The sequence below is a fragment of the Nicotiana tabacum genome, chromosome 11, assembly GCF_000715075.1.
Source record: "Nicotiana tabacum cultivar K326 chromosome 11, ASM71507v2, whole genome shotgun sequence".
Lineage (NCBI taxonomy): Eukaryota > Viridiplantae > Streptophyta > Magnoliopsida > Solanales > Solanaceae > Nicotiana > Nicotiana tabacum.
Genome location: NC_134090.1, coordinates 68750933 through 68766377, shown reverse-complemented (window position 1 = coordinate 68766377; position 15445 = coordinate 68750933).

Below are 15445 nucleotides of genomic sequence, written 5' to 3'. Positions count from 1 at the left end.
CGAACTCTGAGCTGGAAGGGCACTGAGAGATGAGTGACCCTGATGTGAACTGTGAGAACCGTGGCCAAATGATCCACCTCAGTGGCCCAAACGGGTTGACTGAGCATGTCTAAGCGGACAACCTCTGCCATGCTGAAACTGACCACCCGAAGGAACACCACCAAAACTACTAGATCCCTGAGGCCTCTTGGCCTCCCTCTCAACTCGCTCCTAGCGGCGAACCGACTCTATCTCTCGAGCAATGTCAACCACCTCCTCAAAAGAAGCACCAGACACCCTCTATCTGATCATAAGAATCCGTAGCTGATAAGCGAGGCAATCCACAAATCTCCTGATCCTCTCCCTGTCTGTAGGAACCCACAAAACAGCATGATGGTCTAACTCATAAAACCTCATCTCATACTACGTCACAATCATATCATCCTAATGCAACTGCTCGAACTACCTGCAAAGCTCCTCTCTATGGGACTACGGCACATACTTCTCCAGGAAGAGAGCGGAGAACTACTGCCAGGTAAGGGGCACTGCACCAATAGGCCTACACACCTCATAAACCTCCCACCAAGTGAAGGTAGCTCTAGAAAACTTAAAAGTAGTAAATGAGACCCCACTAGTCTCCAGAATACCAGTTGTATGTAACATCCTCTGACACTTGTCCAAGAAACCCTGGGAATCCTCGCCCTCTGCACCACTAAAAGTCGGAGGCTGAAGTCTACCTAACCTCTCCAATCGATGCTGCTCGTCATCAGGCATAACTGGAACTATATAATTATGAACAGGTGCAACCGGCTGGGCTGGTGGTGCCTCCGGTGTCTACAGTCCCTGAACAACCTGCTCGGGTGTACGGGTGGCGGGAGTCTGAGTGCCTCCCCCAAACTAAGAAGTAGATGATATAGTAGTAACTGCGACCGCTTGAGCAATACTGGTGCACACGGTCAGAATCTGAGCCAAGGTCTCATGGAGACCCAGAATAACAATAGGCACAACCGGTTCCTGAGCTAGTACTGCTAGAGCATCCCCTGCTGGAGCCTAATCATGAACTGGGGCGGCTGGTGGATCTATAGGTGCTGCCCTAGCTACTGTATGGGCTACACCCCAGCCCCTACCATGGCCTTGACCGCATTCTCGGCCTCTAGTGGCCCCAACTGGTGGTACTGGTAGTTGTTCGTCCTGACCGGTAGCACGTGTCCTCACCATCTGTGAAAGAATAGAATAATAGAAGTTTAGTTACCAGAATCAATAGATTCGCACGACAAGAATTCAAGAATGTGAAGTTTTTCCTAAAGGTTCTACAGCCTCCCTAGGATAAGTACAGACGTCTCTGTACCGATCCGCAAGACTCTACTAAACCTGCTCATGACCCATGAGACCTATGTAACCTAGGCTCTGATACCAACATGTTACGATCCAAAAACCGACCAGGTCGTGATAGCGCCTATCGTGAAAGTAGGCCAGCCAACTGATTTCTAAATAATCCATATTTCATTTAAAGCTTAAGTAAAACCACGTTTCTAACTGAAATTCGATAAAAGATATAAAGTAAAATTCAAAACAAAGCGCAAAATACAAGCCCGACCTCAGGTGTCACTAAGTCATGAGCAACGCTACAATAGTTCTGAAACAAGACAAGACCAAAACAGTCTGGAAATAACAATAAAGTACTGATTGGAAGATAGAGAAGGAGAAAAGTGGAATTGCGGTCGCCAGGTAGCTACCTCGCTATCTCCAAGGAAAGTCCACAACCGAAATGATCAGCAACCGGTACCGTGGGCCGAGATACCTGGATGTGCATACAAGGTGCAGGGGTTAACGTGAGTACAACAACTCAGTAAGTAACAAGTCCAAACTATGGACTGACAGGTAGTGACGAACCGAACCTCAACAGGTAATACCATTAAACTGTACAGAAAAGTAGATATGCTTGCAGTTCAAATAAAAACCCAACAGTAAATAAATGTAGTCTGAACAGTGCAGAGTATAAAGCTCAGGAAAATCTCTATGTACCAATGCACAGATATCATGATCAATGTTCCGTGTACCTTCACTCACAAGTGCTCAACCACTCGGTACTGTATATAACCATCCGGCCCAGGGAAGATCCATCTCGGAATATATATATATATCACTAACCGCAGTCATCCAGTACCGAGGAAGGATATTCCAGCCCTATGGAGAAGATCCATCCCCAGGTATAAATACTTCGGACAAGATCCATGTCCAGGGAAGATCCATCCCTCAATATCATCAACTGCGCTCACTGGGGGTGTCTTGCAAACTCCGAAGGGGCTCCTACAATCCAACCGCTATCATAATCACCAATATAACTGCTGCATCGTGCAACCCGATCACATACTGTCACTCACAATCAGGCTCACGGCCTCACTCAGTCATCACTCTCCAGTCTCACACACACAGGCTCACAATGTCATGATACTAGCCCGAACAATGATATGATGTGCCAAATAACAATAATCGAGACTTTGGCATGATATATAATGCATGAACAGGACTGACTACAGAATATCAATGAAGCTAATGATATGACAGCAAGAAACAACCTCTCGAGTCTCAACAGTATCGGCTTGAAGCCTTAACAAGATATCTAGCATGTGTCACATCACATTTACTTAATCACATGATAGAAACACGGATATTAATAAGAAAATGTTACTAAGCGGTGCCATGGAATGATCTAGGCTACAATTCTCATGGTGCACGCCCACACGCCTGTCACTTCGCATTTGCGTCACCTCAATAGTAATCATAGAACACATAGTTCGGGATTTCAAGCCCTCAAAACCAAGTTTGAAAGCATTACTTACCTCAAATCAAGCGAAACTCTTGCCCACGATGCTCTTGCCTCTCGATTCGGCCTCCAAATGCCCCGAATCTAATCAAAATAAGTATATTATTATCAATTGCTAAAGGAATGAAACCCATACGAAAATTATCAAATTAACTCAAAAATCCCGAAATTGGCCAAACCCGACCCCCGGGCCCACGTCTCGGAATCCAATAAAAATCACAAAATTGGAAAACCCATTTGCTCATGAGTCTACCCATATCAAATTCATCAAAATCCGACGTCAAAAGTTCATCAAAATTCCAAAAATCCATTCTCCATTTTTTCTTCCATTTCCCTAATTTTTATCCCAAATTCTCAAATTAAATGATAATAATCAAGACATAATTATGGAATTTAATCCAAAACAAGTGAAGAACACTTACCCAGTCACTCATCTGAAAATCCTCTCTAAATTTGCCTTCACTCGAGCTCTCTAATGAGTTTTTAAAAATATGAACTAAACCCTCATTTTTGAACTTAAAGATTCTGCCCAGGTGCGCCTTTTTTCGCGAATGCGACCGCCCTCTCGCATTCGCGTAGACCAAACCATACTGCCTCTCCGCTTTACCCTTCGCGAACGCGAACTCTACCATGTAAAAGTGATGCTTCGCCAGCTCAGACCTTCGCGAACGCGACCCTTACCTCGCGAATGCGTAGACCAAGGACCTAGGGTCTCCAACTGCCTCACTCCTCTTCGTGAACACGACTCCACTCACGCGTTCGCAATGCACACTCTGCCTCACCCTTCGCAAACGCGGGACCATCATCGCGAACGGTAAGAGAAAATCACCTTCCTCACTCAACATCCCTTTGAGAACGCGATAGCCCTCTCGTTAACGCGAAAAACAAATCTCTGCAACAGAAATACCAGAAAATCTGCTATCTTTCCAAAGTCCAAAATGATCCGTTAACCACCCGAAACTCACCTGAGACCCTCGGGACCTCAAACAAATATTCCAACACATCCCATAACATCATTCAATCTTCTTCCAACCTTCAGAATACTCAAAACAATATCAAAATATCAAATCACCATCAGATTTAAGCCTAAGGATTTACAAACTTCCAAATTCCGCAAATGATACAAAAACATATCAAATCTCATCCGAATGACCTAAAATTTTGCACACACGTCAAAAATGACACAACGGACCTATTCCAATTTACAAAATTCCATTCTGACCCCTATATCAAAATTTTCACTGCCGACTGGAAAATGCCAAATTTCCAATTTCGCCAATTCAAGACTAAATATTCCACGGACATCCAAAATACATTCCGATCATGCTCCTAAGTCCCAAATCATTTAACGAAGCTATCTGAACAATCATAATTCACATCCGAGATTTTTTTCACATAAGTCAACATTCGATCGACTTTTCCAACTTAAGCTTACTCAAAAGGGACTAAGTGTCTCATACCTCTCCAAAACTACTCCGAACCCGAACCAACCAACCCGATACCATATAATACATCTGAACAAGACATAAAGAAGCAGAAATGGGGAAACCGGGGCTAAAATTCATTAAATGACCGGCCGGGTTGTTACACTAAGGTTGTGCTACAACTAATTACTTTCATTAAGAAGATAAGTTTGAATAAATTATGAAATTATAAAGATTGAGAATTTATTATTAACTAATTAAATTATTAAATTATAACCTAGAGATACTAAGGATTGGAGAAAAGATTAAGGAGAGGTCTAGAGTATCGATTTCCTCTATTGTCAGATTCTCCCCCGCGACGTTTCTATAAATTCGCCTAAGAAGTCTTTACCAATCGTGAGAAATTTGGGTGTCGTATCTCTCTTTCGAGCAACTACCACAATTTAGACATATTCCCTTGAACTACGCTAGCTGGCACTAATTCACCGCTCACTATGATCGCATCAAGGTTTCGTTATTTCTATTCCCACCTTTAAACCCTCCATATTGATCTCTCAAATATGTTAAGAGTGATTTTGTTCAATAACTACCAAAATGTGTACTCTGTCTCGAGCAATATACACACTAAATAGGCATAGTTAATTGAGAGCTCTTCAATCAACAACAACGAAAATATAGTTGAACAAGTAGAGAAAAATCAAAGGCAAATCTATATTAAACGTAGTAGAAAATCATCCTCCAATAGGTTCCATCAAACCCTAGATTAGAAAGTTTAGCTACTCATAAAAGTATCAACAATCATCATGATGTTCAAGGACATTAAACTACAAAGTATAGAGATAAACAGAGGGAATTGTTGTGATTCGTTTCTTCCAAGTGTTCCCGTAGCCTTCTCGCCTCTCCAATAATGTCTCCCTACTAAGAAATAGGTTTAGAGCCCCTTTTATACATATTGGGGCATGTAGAGTCGAAACTACCAAGTCCTAGCCGAATTAGGATGAAATCCGCCCTTAGCCATCTTGCTTGGCATCTGGCGCCAACTTGGACACCGAAATTTTCCACTTATGTGCTATTATTCCATTGGCGTTTTGGTTGGTGTTTGGTGCCAACCTGGGCATCAAAATCATACTCCCTCCAAATTCTTCTGTTTTTACTTCACTTTGCATGCAAGCTTGCCAAATCACTTCAAATTGACTCTTACACATATAAACACCATTATTAAGCTCGAGTCACAAATATTTACACCAAAGTTAACAAGATTGAGGTATAATACAGGGAAAATTACATGCAAAAATATGAATTTTTAGCCTAATATCATCACCCCACACTTAAGCTCTTGCTCATCCTCGAGCAACCTAAAACCTTGTTAACCAAACAATGCACGCAAAACATCATACAATGGAGGAACCTTTGGAAATTCAACACACTACACCTATGACTATGGTTGATACCAACAATTAAGACCTTGCATACGCATTCATACCTTTCCCAACTTTCACATGCCTGAATACTAGTGACCAATTTAAAACACTCAAACAACCTGCCCATAACTACCCAAGTTTAAAGACCGACTCATCGCCAATAAGCACTCTCAACTCGTACACTTACCTGACATGAGATGTTTAATATCGTCACCTATCCATCATTAAATCATGTGCCTCACCAAAGAATAAGAGGGTATTTTGTCCACACATTCAAATATGCATTCGAATATATTTTAGAACACCACATATATGAACAAAGAACCACTCACTCTCACAAAGAAATTCATGTGCACTCCATGGTTGTACCATAGGCTTCCCCGTAGTATATATCTCCACTAATCTAAGCTCGCAAAGTCTAAGATCAATTAGGTCTTTATGGGTTGTAATGTAGGATAAGGGAGAGGTATGATATATTTTGGGTATAGTAACTAACTCTCCTAAGAACTTTAATACACTACACTTTACTTTCAAATACACACTCTTCATGACCAATTCAAGCAATGGAATGAAACCATATACAACTTGGCCCTTCTTTTTTAAGCAAAATTATGCATTCACTAGCCCGGACTGAGAGGAATAGGAGGTGTATTTTCTCTTTTCAGTCCTTTTGTATTTTTTTACTTTTGTTTTTCTTCTCTTTTTTTTTTCTTCAACACTCTCCATAAATTTGGTATGTCCGACTAATGATCTTCTTAAACATACCTGCACCTTTTGGCCTATCTATGGTTCCACTTAAAAGCTACCCCAACTCTCACCTTACTCTTCTAGAGACTTACGTGCCTTCAGAGGTAAAGGTCCGAAAAGATTTAATTAAGAACAAAATTGGAATCGACTTGTAATGTGGGTGCCAAAGAAAAGGCTTATAGGCTCAAATGTGCTATCTACAGATACTTTTATTGATGGTGGCATAATAGCTCATCTCCTAGACTCACAAATCATACTTATTTTGCTTCGACTAACACACATGGCAAGTTCTAGACACACACATGATAACACAAAATGTAATCTATATCTCACATCACACAATACACATGACCCCAATTGGTACGGTTCCATTCCAATTCTCAAGTTTAGGCAAGTAATCACATAGTTAATAAGTATTAAGCAATAAAGCACTATATGAACAATGAGTCAGGTAACTAAGAGAAAGCGTCACAGGCAAGCTATTCATCTTTCACGACATCAATTTTCATCAAAACATGTTAGGAAGGTAATTTTCATGCCAAGGCCTAACTATGCTAGCATCAAACTGGTCAAAAGGCACATAAGAGCACTCAAGTTTTCTTCCCTCAATTTCCTAAAAATATAAAGAATAAAAAACAAAACTACCAAGATCAAGTTACATCCCCTGGAAAAGAACCGATGCCAAAAGAAAAACCAAGGGGGTATTATTATCTACCTATGACTAAATAAGAAAAAATATTTATGGATTTTTTTATTGGACCTTAATCCTTTAAGAAAGCTGTCCAAGAGATCCATTGTTAGGAAAAGTCCTATTTTTTTTCAAGTTAGTTAAACTAACACAACTAAAATATCATAGAAATTCACCCAAACAATCTCCTCACCTCACACTTAAAATTGTGCATTGTTCCCAATTCACACGATAAATAACAAGAGGGTGAAAGAAACTCCCTGTTAGGCCAAAGGCCGAAGCATCAACAACTCATGGGATACTCATACTTCTCTCAAGCTTGGTCTACCGTGCGGGTACCTCACACTTAGTTCAAACCATCTAGTTTACTTTTTCTTTCTTCGGATGGATTTTCCTTCCATGCTCCTACAAATAAAAAAATACACTATAAAAATAACACAGTTAAAAAAGGTAAACAAATAAAAAAAATAGTAAAGTTGGGTTGCCTCCCAACAAGCGCCTGATTTAATGTCGCTGCACGAAATGAATCACTTTTTGCCTCCACTTCGAACTTATGAATTGGATCCCAACTTTTGATTTTGCTCAATGATCATGCTCTTGGGATGATGTAAAGCCTCGAAAGCCAAAAATTAAATAATTGCTTATGCACTTTTTGGATTTAAGTTGAGGAGTATCACCTTGCCTAGATGGCCTCAAAAATTTCAAAATATATGGATCGTCTACCTCTTCCCTTGACTCCTTTCTATGCTCATAAGGATCCATTCTCATTTCGCCATCCAAACACAATATAAAGACGTATTTGGAATGATGTCCAACACGCTCAAATACATGAACTTCGAGATGTTCAACATCCTCTACACCAATGGCACTAACGCCAACAGAATATTTATCCTCAATGTCCTTGGTTGACTCTAGTATCTCTTATACAATATCTACATCCTCAAACTCTAGTTTGTTTCATTGCTGATGTTCTGCTCTGACCTCCTGCATCAGATTGTTAACTACTAACTCTAATTCATATTGTTTTTGGCTATTATCCACCATATTGACTTGTTGAGCATTCAAAGCTACGACCACTTGACTCACTTGAGCCTTCAAGTTGTGAATAGTCGCCTCTTGCCTTTGTATCTATAATTGTGTCTAGTTATATTGTTCCACAAGACACATTAACATATCCTTGATTTCCTTTAGGTCAGCATTCCCAGGTTCTTTTTTCCTAGTAACTTCACAAGTAAAAGTGAACCATCATAATAAGGGGTGGGGGGAGAATAAGAAATATAAGTACAACCATAAAAGTGATCATCTTTACCACCACAAATATCACACACATTCCACACATGATATTGAGTTGGTGCACTTAACTTGCTCTCGAAAATATATTGATAATTTTGGCACGAGTGGTTTCCTCCACAGTATGGATAAGGAAGATCAAAAGTAGATTACCAACATCAAAACTCCCATAATTCCAAGATGCCATTTTTCTCTAATCAACAAATAAAATTAAAAATGAAACAAAAATAAACTAAAATAAAAATTCAAACTTGAAACCAAGCAATATTTATAGCTATAACTACACCGTTAATTCCCCGGTGATGATGCCAAAATTTGATCACGCCCAACTATACCTTATAAAATGGACTAAGCGGTTGTTGCAAATATAATCCAATTTAAGAGTCCGGAATCGAATGCCATAGAGAACTAAAGTTTTGCTACAACTATTTACTATCACTAAGAAGATAAGTTTGAACAAATTCTGAAATAATAAAGATTGAGATTTTATTTTTAACTAATTAACTAACTAATTAATGTTGTAAATTACAACCTAGAGATACTAAGGGTTGGAGAAAAGATTAAGGAAAGATCTAGAGTTACGATTTCCTCCATTGTTGGAATCTCCTCCCCTTATGTTTCCTATAAATTAGCCTAAGAAGTCTCTACCGATCGTGAATTCTTTGGGTGTCGTAGCTCTCTATCTCTCGAGAAACTACCACAATTTGCTAGACATATTCTCTTGAACTACGCTAGCTGGCACTAATTCACCGCTCACTATGATCGCACCAAGGTCTTGTTATCTCTAATCCTGCCTTTAAACCCTCCATATTTATCTCTCAAATATGTAAGGAGTGATTTTGTTCAACAACTACTGAAATGTGTACTCTTTCTCGAGCAATATACACACTAAATAAGCATAGTTAATTGAGAGCTCTTTAATCAACAACAACGAAAATATAGTTGAACAAGTAGAGAAAAATCAATGGTAAATCCATATTAAATGTAGTAGAAAATCATCCTCCAATAGGTTTCATCAAACCTTAGATTAGAAATTTAGCTACTCATAGCCATACTAACAATCATGATAATTATTGAAAGCATTAAAATATAGATTAAGGAAGAATGTGTCACGATCCCAGTTCGCTCTCCGTGAACTGTCGTGATGGCACCTAGTATCTATGACTAGGTAAGCCTAACAAATGCGGAAAAATAAACAAAACTTGCGAAAGAAATAATTTAAAAGCCAAAATAACCGAATGAAAGTATTTAAAATGCCGCTCGGCATATACAATACAACTTCTCAAAAAAACTAATACTCTTTCCAAAAACCCAGAATCTCATGAAATCACAAGCCTTTGAATATCTAACAGTGTCTAACTCCAGAACATCTAACAAGAAAAAGAAATACAGAAGGGATAATACTAAAAAAGCGAGAATAGAAATGGACTCCTTGGTCTGCGGACGCGACAGGTATACCTCGATGTCTCTGGAACAGTTGCCTCGCCTCAAAGGTGATAGGACTGAGTCGAAGTACCTGGATCTACACATGAAAAACATGCGCAGAAAGGGCATGAGTACACCACAGCAGTACTCAGTAAGTGCCAAGCCTAACCTCGGTCGGGTAGTGACGAGGAAGGTCAGGGCCCTACTGAGGATATATAAAATATAAAGTTCGATAGCGTAGAACAGAGCAGTATAAATAAGTACAATAGTAAAAGTAACACAGGATATAAAGGACAACAACTATTACAGAGGCAAAGTAAACACAGAAGGAAATACAGTTCAGCACCAAATAATAACAATCGGGGATCTTCCAGGATACCGTCCTGTAGTCCCAAATATACATATCTGATAGGTCTCCCAGAATACCGTCCCGTAGTCCAACTCATAGTATGCGGGGATCTACCAGAATCCCGTTCCGTAGTCCCAAATGTAAATACTCAGTACTAGGGGAATCTACTGGGTGTAGTCCCGTAGTTCCATATAACTGTGTAGGGGGATCTACCGGAATCCCACATCCGTAGTCCCAAATGTAAACAGGCAAGGGGAGCTACCGAAATCCCACATCCGTAGTCCCAATGTAAATACAAAGCTACAACAGGAAGATATTCAGAAATGTCAAATTTCATATTAAGGCAAACAAGTAAGTCTGGCCTAGCATGCTGTACAGAATTTAGGTAAAACAGTTTGAGCAAATAAAGCAATTAAATAACTTAGACATGCTTTCCTAAGCTAACAACATGCTTAATAGTGCAAGTAATAAAAACAGGAAAGAAAACATACTGGTAATTACTTAATGAAAAATTGGATTTTCAATAATTAGCACAAGTACGCAATCGTCACCTCATGTATAAGGCATTTCAATTGTCAATAATACCAATCCTAAGGGTAAGGTCCCCCCCACAAGGTTACGTAAGCCACTTACCTCGAACCAGCTCAAAAATCAACCCGAAACCACGCTCTTGCCACGAGTACTCGACTCCAAATGGCCCAAATCTATTCAATTCAATTGCATAATGTAAATAACACTTCAAGTAACTTATTATACAATTAAATTCTAAGCTAATACGCGAAATTAGGTAAAATGACCAAAATGCCCCTCGAGCCCACGTCTCGGAATCAGCAATCCCGCATCTGCGGTCCGAAAATCGCATCCGCAATACTGCTTCTATGGTTGGGGAACCACTTCTGCGGTTCTCACTTAAAACTTCTCCGCCGCACTTGCGACCTAAAATCCGCATCTGCGGTCACGTAGGTGTTGTACTTATGCCGCTTCTGCGGTTCTTGGCCCCTTCCTCTTTTCCACTTCTGCGACCACAGAGCCGCTTCTGCAGTGCCGCACCTTCGGTCCCACACTTGCAGGTGCGGTTATGACAGAAAACCAGCAGCTGAAGCTGCAACTCCAAACTCCAAAATCCTTCCGTCAACCATCCAAAATCATCTCAAGGCCCCCGGGACCTCAATCAAAAGCACCAACAAGTCTAATACCACAGTCCAAACTTATACCAATCCTTAAAACACCTAAAACAACATCAAAACGGTGTCAACCACAGATTCAAGCCTAAAAATTCCAAAACTCTAAAAATACGCTTTCGATCAAAAAGTCTATCAAACCTCGTCCGAATGCCCTGAAATTTTGCACACACATCACATTCATCACTACGGAGCTACTCCAACTTTCGGAATTCCATTCCGACCCTCGGATCCAAATCTCACTATCGAAACGGAAACTTCAAAATTCGACCTTTCGGCATTTCAAGCCTAAATTATCTACGGACCTCCAAAATGCAATCCGAACATGCCCCTAAGCCCGAAATCACCCAACGGAGCTAACGGAACCATCAGAATTCTATTCCGAGGTCGTCTTCACACTATTCCACCTACGGTCGAATTTCCAACACTTAAGATCTTATTTAGGGACTAAGTGTCCCAAAACCCTCCGAAACTCAAAACCGAACATGCCGACAAATCAAAATAGCAGAAATTAACACGGGGAAAGCAGTTAATAGGGGATCAAGGTGTAAATTCTTAAAATGACTGGCCGGGTCGTTACATCCTCCCAGACTTAAACATTCATTCGTCCTCGAACGAGCATAGAGATATACCTGAAGTAGTAAAAATATGAGGGTAACGGCTACGCATATCCTGCTCGGTCTCCCAGGTCACCTCCTCGACCGGCTGACCCCGTCACTGAACCTTTAACGATGCAATGTTCTTTGACCTCAGCTTCCTAACCTGCCTATCCAATATTGCCACTGGCTCCTCAACATAGGATAGATCCTTGTCCAACTGGACTAAAATGAAATCCAACACGTACGACGGATCATCGTGATACCTCCGGAGCATCGAAACATGAAATATCAGATTAACCCCTGCCAAGCTGGGAGGTAAGGCAAGCTCATAAGCAACCTCCTTAACACGCCTCAATATCTCAAAAGGGCCAATAAACCTCGGACTCAACTTTCCTTTCTTCCCAAAATCTCATAACACCCTTCATAGCTGAAATCCGAAGCAGAACCCGCTTTCCAACCAAATAGGATACATCACGAACCTTCCGGTCTGCGTAACTCTTCTATCTGGACTGGGCTGTACGGAGTCTATCCTGAATCACCTTGACCTTCTCCAAAGCATCCTGAACCAAGTCTGTGCCCAATAATCTAGCTTCACCCAGCTCAAAACAACCCACGGGGGATCTACAATGCCTATCATATAAAGCCTCGTACGATGCCATCTAAATGCTGGACTGATAACTATTGTTGTAGGAAAACTCCGCTAATGGCAAGAACTGATCCCAAGACCCTCCAAACTCAATCACACACGCACAGAGCATATCCTCAAGAATTTGAATAATGCGCTCGCACTGCCCCTCCGTATGAGGGTGAAATGCTGTACTCAACTCCACCCGAGTACCCAACTCATGCTGAACGACCCTTCAGAATTGTGATGTGAACTGAGTACATCTATCTGAAATGATAGAAACTGGAATACCATGTAGACGAACAATCTCCCGGATATAGATCTCCGCCAACCACTCCGAAGAATAAATAGTACACACAGGAAAAAAGTGAGCAGACTTGGTCAGTCGATCCATAATCCCCCAAATAGCATCGAACTTTCTCAAAGTTCGTGGGAGCCTAACTACAAAGTCCATGGTGATCCGCTCCCACTTCCACTCCGAAATCTCTATCTGCAAAAGCAATCCACCCGGTCTCTGGTGCTCATACTTCACTTGCTGACAGTTGAGGCACCGAGCTACAAACCCAACTATATCTTTCTTCATCCGCCTCCACCAATAGTGCTGTTGCAAATCTTGATACATCTTCATGGCACCTGGATGGATGGAATACCGTGAGCTATGGGCCTCCTCTAGAATAAACTCTCGAAGCCCATCAACATTGGGTACACAAATCCAACCCTGCATCCTCAATACCCCGTCATCACCAATAGTCACATCTCTGGAATCACCGTCTGAACCTTGTCCTTGAGGACAAGCAAATGAGGGTCATCATACTGACGCTCCCTGATACGATCAAATAAGGAAGACCGAGAAACCACGCAAGCTAGAACCCGACTGGGCTCCGAAAGATCCAATATCACAAATTGGCTAGCTAAGGCCTGAACATCCATTGCAATAGGCCTCTCCGATGCTGGTAAATAAGCCAAACTACCCAAACTCTCTGTCCGGCGACTCAAAGCATTGGCCACCATATTGGCCTTGCCCGGGTGATACAAAATAGTGAGATCATAGTCTTTCAGCAACTCTAACCACCTCATCTGGTGCAAATTTAGATCCTTTTGCTTGAACAGGTGTTGCAACTCCGATTATCAGTATAAATCTCACATGGAACCCAAATAAATAATGGCTCCAGATCTTCAGGGCGTGAACAATGGCAGTTAACTCAAGGTCATGGACCAGATAATTGTTCTCGTGCACCTTCAACTATCTGGTCGTGTAGGCAATCACCCTACTGTCCTACATCAAAACCGCTCCAAGGCCAATCCTCGAGGCATCACAATAGACAGTTTAAGACCCCGAACCTATAGGCAATATCAAAACTTGGGCTGCAATCGATGAAAACTCCTCAACAAAATGGCGGTAGTAACCCGCCAAACCAAGGAAACTGCGGATCTCTATAGCTGAGGAGGGTCTAGGCCAACTTTGCACAGCCCTATACTTTCTTCGGATCCACCTGAATACCCTCACGTGATACCACGTGGCCTAAGAATGCCACGGAATCCAACCAAAACTCACATTTTGAGAACTTAGTATATAACTTCTCTCTCAGAGTTTGAAGCACAGTCCTCAGGTGCTGCTCATGATCTTCCCGACTCCGGGAATACATAAGAATATCAACAATAAAGATAATGACAAACGAGTCAAGATACGGCCGGAACACACTGTGCATCAAATGCATAAAGGCTGCTGGGGCATTGGTCAACCCAAATGACATAATGAGAAACTCGTAATGACCATACCGAGTCCTGAAAACAGTCTTCGGGATATCTAGCTCCTGAATCTTCAACTGATGGTAACTTGAACGCAAGTCAATCTTAGAAAACAATGTGCGCCCTGAAGCTGGTCAAACAGATCATCAATACGAGTCAAAGGATAACGATTCTTCACTGTAACCTTGTTCATCTATCGATAATCAATACACACACGCATAAAACCATCCCTTTTCTTCACAAACAAGACAAAAGCACCCCAAGGCGATACACTGGGCCGAATAAAACACTTATTAAGAAATTCTTGTAACTGATCCTTCAACTCCTTCAACTCAGGAGAAGCAATACGATATGGAGGAATAGAAATGGGATGAGTGCCCAACAACAGATCAATGCCAAAATCAATATCTCTATTAGGCGGCATGCCTGGAAGATCAGCTGGAAACACATCGGAAAAATTCCGTACTACTGGAATTGAATCAATTGAAGGGGTATCAATACTGATATCTTTCACATAGGATAAATACACGTCATACCCCTTCTCAACCATATGCTGAGCTTTAAGAAACCAAATAACTCTGCTGGGAGTGTGATCTAAAGTACCCCTCAACTCAACACGCGGTACACCTAGCATAGCCCGCATCACGATTTTGGCATGACAATCAAGAATAGCATAATGGAGAAACAACCAGTCCATGCCCATGATAATATCAAAATCTACCATGCTGAGCAACAATAAATTGGCTCTGGTCTCAAAACCACTAAGAGCAACAAAACACGACCGATAAATGCGGTCCACAATAAGAGAATCTCCTACAGAAGTAGAAACATAAACAGGAACTCAAAGAATCCTGAGGTACACCCAAAATGTGGAGCAAAATAAGAAGACACGTAAGAGTAAATGGAGCCTAGATCGAATAGAACCGATGCATCTCTATGACAAACCAATATAATACATGTGATAACAGAATCGGAGGCAACAACCTCGATACGAGCAGGAAGGGCATAGTATCTGACATGGCCTCCCCTTCTAAGGCGACCTATACCTCCCCGACCTCCACCTCTAGATGGTTGAGCAGATGGGGTAGCAATTGGAGCTATAACCATAGCCTGAGAACTCTGTTGGGCAAGCTGTGGATGA